This window comes from Marmota marmota, unplaced genomic scaffold (genome assembly GCF_001458135.2).
Source record: "Marmota marmota marmota unplaced genomic scaffold, marMar, whole genome shotgun sequence".
Lineage (NCBI taxonomy): Eukaryota > Metazoa > Chordata > Mammalia > Rodentia > Sciuridae > Marmota > Marmota marmota.
In genome coordinates, this window is record NW_026006134.1 from 227163 (window position 1) to 242241 (window position 15079).

Consider the following 15079-nt stretch of genomic DNA (forward strand, 5'->3'; position numbering starts at 1 on the left):
TATAAAAGGAAACATTTGGGGTTGGAGCTGTGGCTCAGTGTTCCATCCCCAGCAGAGAAAGGGGTAGGGTGGGGGGAGGCAAGCAACCCTCAAAAACAGCAATGTGCAGCAGAAATAAAATGGGCGCCTTGTGCTCAATGTAGATAGTCTACATTCTACTATTATCAATTCTTATGTACAGACTGACTCTGCTGATTCGAGAAGTCTGGTCAGCTGTTTGCCCTAAAAGCAAAAAGAAAAGGCATTGATTGAAAGCAGGAAAGGAACTTTTACCAGTGCAGCTACACCAGGGAGACAAGGAAACCCTGTCCTTACCCTGTGTTCAGGTGCTGACAAGGGCTTTGAGATTTTCTAGAATGGGAAATCATTGTCATGAATGTATAGGGGAAATTGTATGTAGGAGTTTGTATTTATTGTAAAAGAATAATATTGTATTATTATTGCAATAGGTGATATGCAAATAATATCATAACATGTAAAATTGTATTAGGTTAGGCTTCAGGCATCTGTAGTCTCATAACATGTCTATGAGCTCAAGCTCATTTGCCCCTTGAAACATGTCATTCTATTGCACAGACTGACCTCATTATTTTCTCTCAGTATAAAGTCCCCCTCTTTTCTACCCTTTCCATGTCAAGGTTTCAGATGCACCAACATTTTCAGGAAAAGCCACAAGCCCATCTGCATCCTGCCTAGGAAGCAATGTACCCCCAGAAGCTGACCCAGTGCTCTCAGCTTCCTGGGTTTCAACTGATAGTTAAACCAGAAAGAAATAATAACCCTGCTCAGCTCTGCCAGAAAGCTCGCATATAAAACATAAAAATTTGCCACTTGGGGCCAATACAGCCTGTCATATTAACTCCCATAATGGAAAGTAAATACAATTTTATCCTCTTCTCTTAAGTTGGACTTTGTGAAGTCTTTCACATCCTGCACAGTGTCTCACATTTATTCTACGTAAAAATATTGCCCATGAACAAGGGGGGCTCTTGTGTAAAAATTGTGGAAACATGGGCACATAGCTGCCCAGAGCTGAGAATTGAATTCCAGGTGCTTTTACTGTCCCCCATGTAGAGATTAAATTGAGGGTGGGGGCATTTTAGCACTGAGCTACATCCCCAGCCCCCCTTTTCATTGTGGTTCAAACAAGGTGGCTTGGAGCATAACTGTGATGGATCTGAGAAAATAACCCCAGATGGTGACTCCAACCTGTTATCAGACCAATGAGGAAATAAGAAGTACAAGCATGGTGGTGCAGGACTGTAATTCCAGCCTCTCAGGAGGCTGAGACAGGAGGATTGCTTTTTCAAGCCAGCATCAGCAAAAATAGGGTGCTAAGCAACTCAGTGAGATCTTGACTCTAAATAAAATACAAAACAGGACTGGGGATGTGGTGAAGTGGCCAAGTGCCCCTGGATGAATGGTAGTATGGGTGAATGGGTGGGAAGATGCATGGACTGATGGGAAGATGTATGTATGTTTGAATGGATGGCTGGATGAATGGGTAGATGGGTGGGTAATTGCACAAATCCATGATGCATGGGAGAGAAAATGGGCAGATGGGTGGAAGGAGGGATGGCTGGTACATAGACAGATGGATAGATATATAGACAGATGCATGCTGATGGATTTGAGTAAAGTTAGTGATTTGCTAATCCTGAGAATAAAGGGCTCAGAACAGAATACAATTCGACAAGCCTGTATGACATCATGTACACAGTTTAGCCAAAATAAGAAAATTCCCCACACTCTCTAACATCCTTTGGCCTTCAAAGTCCCCCACTCAGACCATCTCTTTTGCCCCCATTTTGCCCCTATCTTCCCCACACCCCACTAAGATAATTTTTTCCCTAGTCCCCAGTCATACTGGGGATCAGGGTTTCTGTGAACTCAGGATATGCAAGTGTCTTTTGGACCCAATGCTTTCAAATCCTTTGGGTCTGAACCCTGCAGCTCCCCCCACAACAAGGTGGGAAGGGTCTACAACCAGATGGGTGAGTCCCCTCTACCCTGGCTATGGAGGGGCAAGAACCCTCTACCCTGGAGGGGCAAGAACCCTCTACCCTGGCTAAGGTGTTATACAAGCTCCTGGTGACACCCAGTTAGGAGGGGTCTCCTTGCTGGAGGGGCGAGTCCCCACTACCCTGGATACAGTGGGATATGAGCTCCCCCACCTACACCCAGATGTTCGGATTCTTCCGCCTGGAGGGTCAAGTTTCCCCTAACCTTCTTGTGGCAGTATAGGAGCTCCCCTGGACACCCAGGTGGAAGGGGACTCTACCCTGGAGGGGCATGTCCCCTCTACCATGGCTATGGTGGTATAATATGGCCCCCTGACACCCAGGTGGGAGGTGTATCCTGCCTGGAGGGGCAAATGCCCTCTACCCTAGCTGTGGAGGTATACAAGCTTCCTCAGACACCCAGGTGGGAGGGGTCTCCCTCCTGGAATGGCAAGTCCCCTGGACCCTGGCTTTGATGGTATACAAGCTCACCCCAGCAGCCAAGTGGGAGGGTTATCCCACCTGGAGGGGTGAGTCCTCACTACTTTGGCTGGTGCCATATAAGAGCTCCCAGGACACCCACCTGGGAGGCATCTCCAGACTGGAGGGGCGAGTCCCCTCTACCTTGGCTGCAATGGTATATGAGCTCCCTTCGAAACCCAGTTGGGAGGAGTCTTCACCTGGAGAGGCGAGTCACCTCCAACCTGGCTGTGGTGGTATACAAGATCCCCCAGACACCTAGGTGGGAGGGGTCTCCTGCCTGGTGGCACGAGTACCCTCTAACCTGGTTGGAGCCGCGCACTAGCTCCTCTGATACCCAGTTGGGAGGCATCTCCTGCCTGGAGGGGCGAGTCCCCTCTACCCTGCCTGCGGAGGTATCGGAGTTCCCCCAGACACCCAGGAGGGAGAGGTCTCCCGCCCTGAGGAGAGATTCCCCTCCACCCTGCATGTGGAGGTATATGAATTCCCTCAGACATCCAGGTGAAAGGGGTCTCCCGCCTAGAGGGGCGAGTCCCTGTTACCTTGGCTGCAGCTGCATAGGAGCCCCCTGTACAAACCATGGTTAGAGGGGTCTCTCGCCTGGAGGGGCGAGACCCTGCAACCCTGTGGCAGTATAGGAGGTCTCCTAACTCCCTGGTGGGAGATTTCTTCACCTGAAGGGGCGACAGACACCCAGGTGGGTGGGGTCTCCCACCTGCTGGCGCGAGTACACTCTACCTTGGTTGGGGCAGTGTACTAGCTCCTCCGACAACCAGTTGGGAAGTGTCTCATGCCTGGAGGGTAGCGTCCACTCTACCCTGCCTGCTGAGGTATAGGAGTTCCCACAGAAACCCAGGAGGGAGGGGTCTCCCGCCTGGAGGAGCGAGTCCCCACCACCCTCCATGTGGAGGTATAGGAATTCCCTAAGACATCCACGTGAAAGGGGTCTCCACAGCCTTGAAGGGTGAGTCACTGTTACCCTGGCTGCAGCTGTATAGGAGCCCCCCCCACCACCACCACAAAACCAGGTGGGAGTATTCTCTTGCCTGGAGGGGCAATTCCACTCTACATGGGCAGAGGTAGAATTCAAGCTAGCCTGGACACCAAGGTGGAGGGTTCTTTTGCCTGGAGGAGCCAATCTGGTATACCCATGCTGCAGAGGTATAAGAGCTCCACAGACAATCATGTCCCTTTTCATTCACCCAGGCCGAGGTGCTAGCACTTGGCTCTCCATTACTTGGCCCAGCTCCTTGCTTGAGTCCCTGGCCGCCCTTTTCGAGGACTCTGTCCATGTCCCTTGGTTTCGGGCCCCTTTTACCAGCCCCTCCTGTGCTGGGTGTGGGTGGAGGAGCTCATATACCACTGTATTCCGGGTAGAAGGGACTCCCCCTCTGTTACCCTTATGCTGAGGTATCCTGGCACTTCCCTGACCCTCTGCTCCCCCTGCTTCTTTCTAACCTGGGCTGCTCAAATGAGTCCTGGCTGCCCACTGACCCCACCCCAAACTCTACACCACAGGTATCACCTCATAGTGCCCGCTTTTGCCCCTCCTTTGGTCCAGGTCCCTCTCTGAAGATCTACTCACCTGGGGCAGAAGAGCGAAATTGACTGGCCTCTGCGTCCTGAATGCTCACAGTGGGAAACATCCCTGCCACTCGCCTATGTCCCCTTCACTGCCTGAACCTTGATGCCTGGCAGTAAACATGTGACTTGCTCTGAACCAGCCCTGAGAAATCCTCTCCCTTCTCTCCAGTGCCCCCTTGCCTTGCATGCTGCCCCAACTCCAACTCAGACTTCCGTAACCTAGGTCTGTTACGCTCCAGTCCCAGGGCCTCGCTGCTTGCCTGAACCCCTGACCCCTTTCCTCATGTCCTTTACCATAGCAGGAGTCTCTTTGTGTTGGGCACAAGCAAGAGATCTGGGGGTCTCTTGCTTGTGCCCCCCAGCAGGCGCCTCCAGGTGCCCCTTGTGCTTTTCTCTGTCTTATTGTCCTCATGCAAACCCTTCCTTGCCTTCCTCTCACGAATTCCTCTGGCCTTCTCTTTGGGTCTCTCATCCATGAACAGTCGGGTGGGTCCCTTTCCTAGGCTGCTGGCTTGGGTCCTGGGTCTCACCCCTCTGAGCACCCAACAGAATCCCCCACCATGCCCTACCGTCACCCTCCTCCTGTCCCCCTTGCCTTTCCAGGCCTCCTTTGCCAGGTCCCTGGCCCTGGATTCTAATCTGGGCCAGGGAGCCTTATGGGAAACAGAGCCCTGCCTCTTGCCTGGGTCCCTTGCTCTTTCTGGGTACTTAGTCCTGCACCCAGAACCCTAACACCTGGTAGTGGCCCTTGGCCTGTACCTGACTGCCGCTGTTGGATCTCCTCTCTTCCCATGCAAGTATCACTGTCTGGAGCCCCCTGCCCCAGCCCCAGCCCTTCCCTCTCCATTCCCGGTCCTGGTTTCCTGCTTGAGCCTCTGCTGGCCCTTCTTGCCCAGAGTATGCCTGGGCATTGACTGTGGGCCCATTTCATGGGCTGCTTCCCTGCTCCCCCTGGTCTTCCTGCACTGCAGTCCACTAGTGCCGCCTGCCTGCTCATCCCTACACTTCCCTGTTCTCCCTTGGCGTGGGCCCTACTCTAGGTCCCTAACCTGGGCTCCTTATTGGGGTCCAGGCCATACACCACCAGCACCCATCCTCTGGCCCTTCCCTCTGTGCCCTTCTTTGGCCTTCCTTTCATTCCTGTCCCTGCCAAGCCCCCTTTACTGATCCCTTTCCCAGGATTCACACCCACACCAGGTGAGTGGACCTGGCCTATTGACCTTCCTGGATCCCTAAGGAATAAGTAGCCCTGCCCCTTGCCTGGGCCCTTTGGCCTCCTTCAGCCTGGGTCCTGCTCCCCAATCCTGACACCTATCTGTGCACCTGGACCTTGAGCCTTTCTCCCTATGCGCCACCAGCTCCCCTATCTCCTCTCCCTGCCCTCCCCAGACCTGCTCTGGTCCAGGTGCCTCCCTGAGGATCTACTTACCTGGGGAAGAGGAGTGGAATTGGCTGGCCTCTGTACCCTGAATATTCCTATGGGAAACAGAGCCCAACCCCTCGCCTGGGCCCCTTTGGCTGCCCGAACACTGAGACCTGGCAGTGGACGTGGGCCTTGTGCAGAACTTGCTCTGCTCGATCCCCTCCCTTCCCTCCCCTGTCCTCTCCCCTTGCATGCTGACCCTACCCCAACCTATCCCTCCTGAACCATGACCCTTTGCACTTCAGTCTTCAGGCCTGGCTCCTCGCCTAGGCCCCTGACTGCATTCATTCATTGTGTGGGGTAGTGTTGCATGGCTTCATGTGGCATCTTTTTGTGTTGGGTTGGATGCAGGGGCCCCTTTCTTGTGCCACCTACCTCACTGTCCTTGGTGCCCCTTGTGCCGCCCGCCTGCCAGCTGTCTCCTCATTCTCACGTTGCCCCTTCCTCCCCTTCCCTGTTTTCCCCTTGTGCAGTCCCCTGCTTCTTGTGTCTCTTATCATCTTGGGTCAGGTCGGTCCCTTGCCTGCACTCCTTGTTGGTTACTGGCTCTCGCCCCTCTCCACACCCACTGTGACTTCAAATCGAGCCTTCCCCTTGTCTACCTCCTGGCCCCCTTCCCTTGCCAGCCACCTTTGCCCAGTCCCTGGTCCTGGATTCTCATCTGTGCCCGTGCATCTTATAGGAAACAGAGCCCAGCCCCTGGCCTGGGCCCTTTGCTCTCCCCAAGCCCTTGGTCCTGTTTCCAGAACCCTGAAACCTGGCAGTGGCTCGGGGATTGGATCCTGCCTGCACCCTGCTGGATCCACAGCCTTCCCTACCCACCCTTGTCCATTACCTGAGGCCCCTTCCCCAGGCCTTGGCTCTTCATTCCCTGGCCTGGCTCCTCATTTGAGCCTCTGGTGGTCCTTCTTGCTCAGTGTTTCCCTGGGCTTGGTGTGTGGGCCCCTCTCTAGGGCTGCTTCCCTGGTCCCCTTGGATTCTCTGTACTAGTCCCCTAGTGCAGCCCCACCTTACCAACCCCACCCTTCCATGCTCTCCCATGTCCTGGGCCCTCTTCTAGGTCCCTAAACTGGGCTCCTTTCGTGTATTCTGGCCCACATTCCACCCACATCAATCCTCAGACCCTTCTGGCTGTGCCCTCCTTTGGCCCTCCTGTCGTCCCTGACACTGCCAGGACCCTTTTTCTGTTCCCTTTCCAAGGATACACCCAGGCCAGGAGACTGGACCTGGACTTTGGCCCCAGGGGCTCCATTTTGTTAAACATAGCCCTTCCCCTGCATAGGCCATTGGCCTCCCTCAGCCCAGGCCCTGCTCCCAGACACTGACAACCTGCAGTGGGCCTGGGCCTTGAACCTACCTCCTTTGCACTACCAGCTCCTTCCCTTGCCTCTCCCCCACCAGCCCTGTCTGTTTTCATATACCTTGACCCAGGCCCTTGCACTTGGCTCTCTATTCCTAGGCCTGCCTTTTTGCTTGAGACCCTGGCTGCCCTGCTTAAGGATCTTGCTCATGTACCTTGATTTCAGGCCCCTTACTCGGGGCCCTGTTATGCTTCCCCTCTGTTTTTCTTCTGCTGTTGTATCCTGGCACTGCCTGGACACTTTCCTCCACTACTTCTGCCAGACTGGGCTCCTTGATTGGGTCCTTGCTCCCCACCAACACACTTCCCCTGCATCTGGACAAAATGCATTTCCTCACAGTCCCCCCCCCCTTTGGCCCTCCTTTGCTTCTGGTCCCTCTCTGAGGATCTACTCACCCAGGGCAGGCTATGGCCTCTATATCCTGAAATCTCCTTATGGAAACACAGCCCTGCCACTCACCTGATTTCCCTTGCTGCGAGAAACCTGAAACCTGGCAGGGGAAGTGTGCTTTGTGAAGACATTCCCTGCACCACTCCCTCCCTTTCCTCTCCTTCCCTCTTGCCTTCAATGTGGCTAAAAACCCAACCCAGCCTCCCTGTCCCTGAACCTTCAATTGAGCCCCTGACTGCATGCCAGAGTCCCATGGCATCATGTAGCTTTGCCTGAAGTCATTCCATTTTAGGCCCCCTAGCGTGCTTCTCTTGGTTTGCCCTGTGCATCCAGCTGACTACTCCTTTGCATTTTGCCCCTTTTTTCCCATCCCCTTGTGTTTTAACTGGCACATCCAGAGCCTCCTGCTCTTTGGATCCCTCATTTTTCATCAGTCAGATGAGACCCTTGCCTGGGCTCCTTGCTTGGGTCCTGGCTATGGGCCCTCTCCACACCCACCACGATCCTGTGCAGTGCCCTCCTGTTGCCTTTTTCCTGGGCTCTGTCCCTTGCCAGGACCCCTTTGCCCATTCAATGGCCCTGCATTCTCATTAGGGCCAGTGAACCTTATGGGAACAGAGCCCTGCCCCTCGCCTGGGCTCCTTGCTCTCCTTTGACCCTTCGTCCTAAACATGGAACCTGGACACCTGGCAGTGACCCTGGGCCTCAAGCCTGCCTGTCACCTTTCGGATCCCCTGCCTTCCCTCCCCGGCCCTGTACACTGTCGTGAGTCCCCTGCCACAGCATTGGCCCTCCACTCTGAATTCCCTGGCCTGGCTCCTCCCTGGTGCCTCCTGTGCCCCTTCTTGCTCCCAGCGTCCCTGGGCTTTGACTTTGCACACCTCGCTTGGGCTGATTTTCTGCTTCCCTTGGCTTCCCTTCATTGCAGAACCCTGGTGGTGCCTGCCTGCCTGGTCCTGCTCTTCCCTGCTCTGCCCTGGCATGGGATGACATCTAAGTCCCTAGACTGGTTTCCTTTCTGGAGTCCTGGCCCCCAACCCAACAACACACATCCTCTAGCCTATTCTGCTATTCCCTTCTTTGGACCTCCTTTTGTCCCTGTCCCTGCCTTAGCCCTTTTCCTGATCCCTTTACAAAGATGCACACCAGGGCTGGGGACTTGACTGGCCTTTTGGCCCTTTGAGCTCCCTTTGGGAAAATGTAGCCCTGCCCCTTTCCTGGGCCCTTTGGCCTCCATCAGCCTGGGCCCTACTCCCCCAACACTGACCCCCCCCCAGTGGACCTGGTCTTTGAGCCCTGTTCTCCCTGCACCACACGATCCCATTTCTATTCTCCCTCCCCTCCCCAGCCCTGTCCATTTTCATGAGACACCAGCCTATGTCCTGCCACTTTGCTCTCCATTTCTTGGCCTGGTCTCTTGCTTGAATCCCTGGCTACACTTCTTGAGGATCCTGTCCCTGTCCCATGATGTTAGGCCCATTTTTCTGGCCCCTCCTCGGCCTCCCCTCTGTTCCCCTTGTACTGTGATATCTTGGAACTGCCTGGATCCTCCCCTCCCCCTGTTTCTCCCTAGCCTGGGATCCTTGAAGGGATCCTGGCTCCCCACCAACCCCACCCCCATTCCTGAAGCAAGGTATCCTCTCACAGTGCCCTCCTTTGGCCCTCCTTTGGTCCTTGTCTCTCTGTGATGTTCTACTCACCTGGGGCAGAGGAGTGAAATTGGCTTGCCTCTGGGCCCTGAAGGCTCTCTATGGGAAACACAGCCTTGCCCCTCGCCTGGGCCCCATTCACCTTCCAAACCTTGACACTTGTCAGTGGACTTGGGCCATCTGCTGACCTTGCCCTGCACAATCATCTCCCTTTCCTCCCCTACCATGTAGCCTTGCATGATACACCTACCCCAACCCAGTCCTCCCTCACCCTGACATTTTGCACTCCAGTATCCCAAACTCACTGCTTGCCTGAGCCCTGGACTGCATTCCTCATGTTGTGTGGCATCACATGGCGTCACTTCACATTGGGCATTACCTAGGGTCCCTTGCTTGGGCCCCTTAGTGCACTCCACTAGGTGCCCTTTGCTCTGCCCTCTGTTTCCACATCCTAGTGCCAACACTTCCTCTCCTTCCACTTGTGATTTCCCCTGGAGTGCTTGCCTTCTGTTTCTTGGGTTTCTATTGCTCTGTTGATGGGATCAGTACCTTTCCTAGGATCCTGGCTTGGGCCTTGGCTCTAGCCCTCTCCGCACCCACCACGACCCTCCAACCTGCTCTCCCATCATCCTCCTCATGTCACCCATCCCTTGCCAGGCACCTGTCTGGGCAGCACACCACATGGGAAAGACAGCCCTGTCCCTAAACTGAGCCTCTTACTCTCCCTGGGCCCTTGGTCCTACTCTTGGAAAACTGAGTCCTGGAAAGGCCCTGGGCCTAGAGCCTGCTTCCCCACTGCTGTATCTTCTGCCATCCCTTCTTTGCCATGTCCACTGTCCTGATCCCCCGGCCCCAGTCCTGGCCATTTTCTCATGATTCTCTGGCCTGTTTCCCCACTTGATCCTCTGATGGCTCTTGTTGCTCTCAGCTTGCTCCTCATTTGGGCTGCTTTCCTGCTCCCCTTGGCTTCCCTGCATGGCAGAAAACTAGTGCTGCCTTCCTGCGCAGGCTTCACCTATTCCTGATCTTTCAGGATGTGGCCCTTCTCTAGGTCCCTAGCCTGGTATCCCTGTGGGGGCCCTGCACCCCCCCATCAACAGGCACCCTCCGGCACTTCCTGTTGTGCCCTCCTTGGGACCTCCTGTTGTCACTGTCCCTGTGGTGCCCCTTTTCCTGATCCCTTTACCAGGATGCTCACCATGGCCATGGGACTGGACCTGGACTTTGGCCCTGCAGGCTCTCTTTGAAAAAATGTAGCCCTTCCCCTTTTTCTGGACTCTTTAGTGTCCCTCAGCCCAGGCCCTGCTTCCCAACCCTTACACCCATCAGTGGACCTGGGCCTTGAGCCCTACTCTCCCTGCACCACCCATGCCCCTTTCTCCCCTCCCTCCCCTTACTAGTCCTGTTGGTTTTCATGGGACCCTGCCCTTGGATCTCCATTCCTGGGCCTGGCTCCTTGCTTGAGGCCACCCTTCTCCAGGATCCTGTCCCTTTCCCTTGATTTCAAGCCCCTTTATCTAGCCCCCTCCTGTGCCTCCCCTCTGTTCTCCTTGTATTGAAGTGTCACCCCCATCCTCCACAGAAAAGTCTTAACTGGGCTTCTCCAGAATTCTTCACCATGTCTGTTTTTAGTACTGTCAGAAAAAGTCTCTGCAAAAGAATTCAATGTTGATTAACTTCCTATTTTCCTATTGCCCTGTTTTACTTGGTCACTGGCCGAGAAGATACCAGCATTCCAGGTGCTGGCACACCTTACCACTTTTTCACAAACATATCAAGTATAGTAGTTTGTAGAAATGTGCAAACAAGGCTGGTGGCCTTGAGCTTGGCTTCATAGAAATGTCTACATTTTAAGGATATGTTACCAACTTGGCTCCATGGTAACAACTGGCAGGGAGAGGAAAAAATAGAGAAAAGAATTTCTCTCCATCTCAGGAGTTCTCCTTGAAGAGTTAACTTGCCAAAAACAGTGAAAGAAAAATCTGCTTTTATGTAAACTTTTTCAGACTGTGAACTTCTGAACCCCTCCACTTATATGTCGTGTATAAAATTCTGAAACTACCTGAACGCGGGTTTCATGGGATTGATTGATTACAGCAAAGACCGTACCCCTGAGCCTGGCTGCAGCCAAATAAAACTGTTTTCTGCTATGTTCGGTGCCTTGCCTCGTTTGTCCCTACAACATTTGTGGGGACCTGATGGGACAGAGGAGGTAGGGAAGGCTATTGTGCCTCTCTTGTATCCACGGACCCACTTCCCGGGAGGGGGGTGTGAGGGACTGCATTCTCCTTGGCACACCCAGGCCACTCTTGGTCTGAAGGAGGATCGACTCACCCAGCACCCTGGGGCTGCCATCCCAGAGCACAAAGGGACCCACAGGCAGCAAAAAACAGAATTAGGGTTTTGGGGCACAGCCCAACTGAACAGTTAGGATCTGGGTCCATTTGTTTTTGAAGACCACCTCACTTCCCTTTTGAGGCCTAAGTGGGTGGAAGAGAGGCTTGATCAACCTCTGTTGAGTCCTGAGTTTTCTCCAAAGTGGTTGGAGCTGACACAGACCCAGGGAGTTGCCCTAGTAGACTGTTTTCTGGGTCAGTGAGCAGAGGGGAAACCATGACACCCTTTTTGTTTGGTTTGGAAATGTTGGAATTGGGCAGTATAGAAATTTATTTCCGACCATGTCTGTGGGAAAAGTATGCAAATGAGATGGACAAAGGGAAGGTTTCCTACCCAATTCCAGGGCCAAAGTGAGTGTGGAGTCCTGATCTGAGGTTTCATGGCACATCATACAGTCTATGGTGGAATTTCACCAACCAACATCTGGTGAAAGCTCCAGGTCAGGGGTTGAGGCCAACCCACAATGCCCTAAGAGGGCCCTAAGTCCCCACAAGGGGAACGGCCTGAGATGGACACAGTGAGTCTTGTCCTACTGTGTGATGCTGATGCAGGCTGGAACATGGGAGGCATACAAAGAAAACTGAGCCTTCTGGAATGTTTGTTAGAAACCTTTAGGAAGGTTTTCCTGGTAATGGTGGGGTGAAAATCACTCCAAAAATGTAGCATACTATCTGAATTAGAATGGCCCACACAAGATGTGGTCTGGGCACCAGAAGGCTCTTCAGATGAGAGAGTCATTGCTGAGGTCCTTTTGATTATTGCTGGAGTCCCTGAACCATTTCTTTTAAATTGATTGCTGTCAAGAGATAGTACAGAAACAGCCCCCTTGGTTGAGAGCCTGTCTAGATAGACAGTCCAAGCTGATGTTAGCCAGGAGCCTAGAGGTTCTAAGACCCGGAGGAAAGCAGCTAACCAGAATACCTGATGGAGGAAAAACAGGAAGGGAAACAGTTTGCCCCATGATCTGGAAGAGAACCCACTACCTTATGTGACACTCTACCCAAATTTGCCAATACCAGTGGGAAAGCAAACTGTACCCTCAGCCTTGTCATCCTCAGAAGCAACAAATGATGCCCCCAATACTGGGTATTCCTTTCACTTTGGTGTCCTCAGAGCCAAAGGCTTCCTACAATGAAAGACTCTTTCACCTCCAAAGATTAAGGTGGGAGATTTGTCCCAAGACCAAAGGCACAATCCAGATGAGAGCACTCCATATGCCCCTGCAAGGGACAAAAGGACCTGTGCATATTGACCAGAGAAACACCTGAGGGAGACAAGGCAGTTTTGTGTGCCAGCCTTTCATCACCATTGCACTCATAAGCTGGAAAAATCACACTTCCTCCTACATGGAGAAACCCTGGACCACGACTGATCTGATGCAGCCCATTATCCAGACCTAGGATGGGGCCACAACAAAGATGGGCTAAAAATAAAGAGATATCAAGAAGCTCTCAAAGGAAGTCTAAGAGAAAAAAAATTAAGAAAGAAACTGTGCCCAGGAATCGGAGCCAGACCTAAGACCTAGTCTAAGCCAGAGCACATCTGCAGACAAATAGAGCCAAGCAAATCTTCCCACTGCTCCAGCATCTCTCCTCTTGCACCTTTGATAGCTCTGAATATTTCTCTAGACTCCACATCTGCCTAAGGCCCCTCTGCCTTATGAAACTGGCAGTAATGTTCAAAAGAGTTGTGCCCAACTGACTCAGAACTGAGTGTCTGTCCAGTGCTGCTGCTGCCCCTCTCTCTGCCCAGAGGTGCCTGGGACAGGAGGGGGCACCATACAAGCATCATACAAGGGGAACCACAATGCAAGTTTGTCAGAGAAGAGATGCAGAGGCTCAAGCAACAGGTGACCAATGAAGCCTTTGTGAAACAGGCTTAGAGTGACATTTGCCAAAAATTACAAACTGGCTTTACTGAGAAGTGTGCCAGAGATGATGAAGATGGCCACCACAGTTTTCCTCAATGGAGACCCACAGGCTCAAAGACAGGCAGACCAAAAAGATAAAGAGGAGGATGGATCTCCTTACAGCTGCCCTCACCATAAACACAGACGTCACTCAAATGGGAGGTCTCACTAGAACAACGCCAATGGTCAAATTGTTTATAAGGAAAAAATAGTGTGGCCAGACAAAAGGGGAAAGCTCCAGTGGCCCCAGCGGGCAAGCACCTACTGCCATGCTCAAATGCTAAGCCTTGAACAGAGAAGGAATGAATGCTTTCCCCCAGCCTTTGGCTCCAACTCCTCCTTTCAGTTTCTTCCCACTTGCTCAGAAGTTGGTGATTGATGAATATTGCAGGGGTCCAATAGACACACTCAAATGTAAATGATGCATGGGACCCAGTTCCTCAGGATGGCTCAGCTGCTACAAATCTCAAAAAGAACCAGAAATATATTCATGTTAATATCCAATAGTGGGCCATAGGTTGCACACTCTAAAAGGACATGCAACCCTGGCTCCAAGCCACAAACTGTGAGCCATCAACAGGAAGGGACACAGAGCCCCATGCACCAAGGCATAGTGAACAAAATCACAAGTGGGGTAGCTACTATACACAATTAGAGCAGGCTCCCACCTGTCAAGAGGAAAAAGCCACGCAGACAAAGAGCAACAACTAGATGAGCACAATGTGGCTGCCACACCAGAACCTGCCGGGAACCTGTCCTCAAACCATGGAAGATGGCCCACGCTGAGATTGACATAGGTGTCTTTTATACAAATGATGTCCCAGGTCATCAATCTCTGCTAAGATTTATATTAGATTTGAGAGTTAGAGAATCCCACCAGCCAAGATCCTATACAGGGAGATAACAACAACAAAAAAAAATTCCTGCATCTTAAAGTGCCAGATGATTTATGTATGCTCCCCTTCCCTAAATGACAGTTTCTCCCAGGGGCTTGAGGACACCATCCTTGGACAGTAATGGACTCTGACTTTAAAGCCCATATATATCAAGAAAAAGGTCAAATACTTTGGTTACCATCTGACTCAGCAACAGAACAGACAATAGCCAAAGGACCTCAAAAGAAACAGGAAATATGCTCAATTTCATTCATTTCAACCTGCTATCAGAATAGAGAATTCTTGTGGGCTACAGATTCAGCCATATATGGATCCCCAACTTTCAGTTATAGGAAACCCCTCTGTGAAGCCACAAAGGGGGGAGAATTGTATCCTTTAATATGTGGGCCATGTATGCAAAAGAACTTTGAGGACATTAAACAAGCACTCTCAGTGCATCTGGACTAGGGCTACCTGACCTCACAAAGCTTTACTTTCTGTACATCCAGGGACAGTCTGGAATGGCTGTAGGAGTCTTGATATAGAAATCTGTCCAAAGAGCTGGGCTCTGTAGTCCAAGATTGGCCACCTTGTTTATGGGCCCTTGCAGCCACAGATCTTCTGGTGTTGGAAGCTGATAAATTGGCTATGGGACAAATATTGGTTGGAAGAAGTTTTATAAAAGATGAGTTCTCTTTTTCTGGATATGCAGTGGTCACTCTGGACTCCACTATCGAGGCAGAACCCATGCCTCAGGGAACCTCAGCACAAAAAGCAAAATTTATTGCTTTGACTCAAGCACCTCAGTTGACAGCAGGACTCTGGGTGTATATTTACATAGACTCAAAATATGTGTTTGCTATCCTTCATGTTTATAGGGCCTTATACAAAGAAAAGGGGTTCATTAACTCAGGAGAAAAGAAGGCATGATGTATGGGCAAGAAATTCATAAAATTTTGGATGCACTGTGGGCTCCCAGGAAAGTTGTGATTATATATTTCCACGGTCATC

The 15079-nt window shown here is 52.1% G+C and overlaps 1 protein-coding gene across 12 annotated transcripts in view; it reads right to left on the minus strand.

Annotated features, from left to right (window-relative positions):
• The window catches only part of LOC107161111 (zinc finger protein 878-like), a 30433-nt gene extending 15635 nt beyond the window's left edge, over window positions 1-14798 (minus strand). For 11 of the 12 annotated variants that reach the window (XM_048797627.1, XM_048797624.1, XM_048797630.1 and 8 more), the window contains exon 1: window positions 14788-14798. The gene's annotated coding sequence lies outside the window, so the exon portion shown is untranslated. The remainder of the gene's footprint in view (window positions 1-14787) is intronic. The other variant, XM_048797621.1, reaches the window with a different exon arrangement.
• Between the last annotated feature and the right edge of the window lie 281 nt (window positions 14799-15079).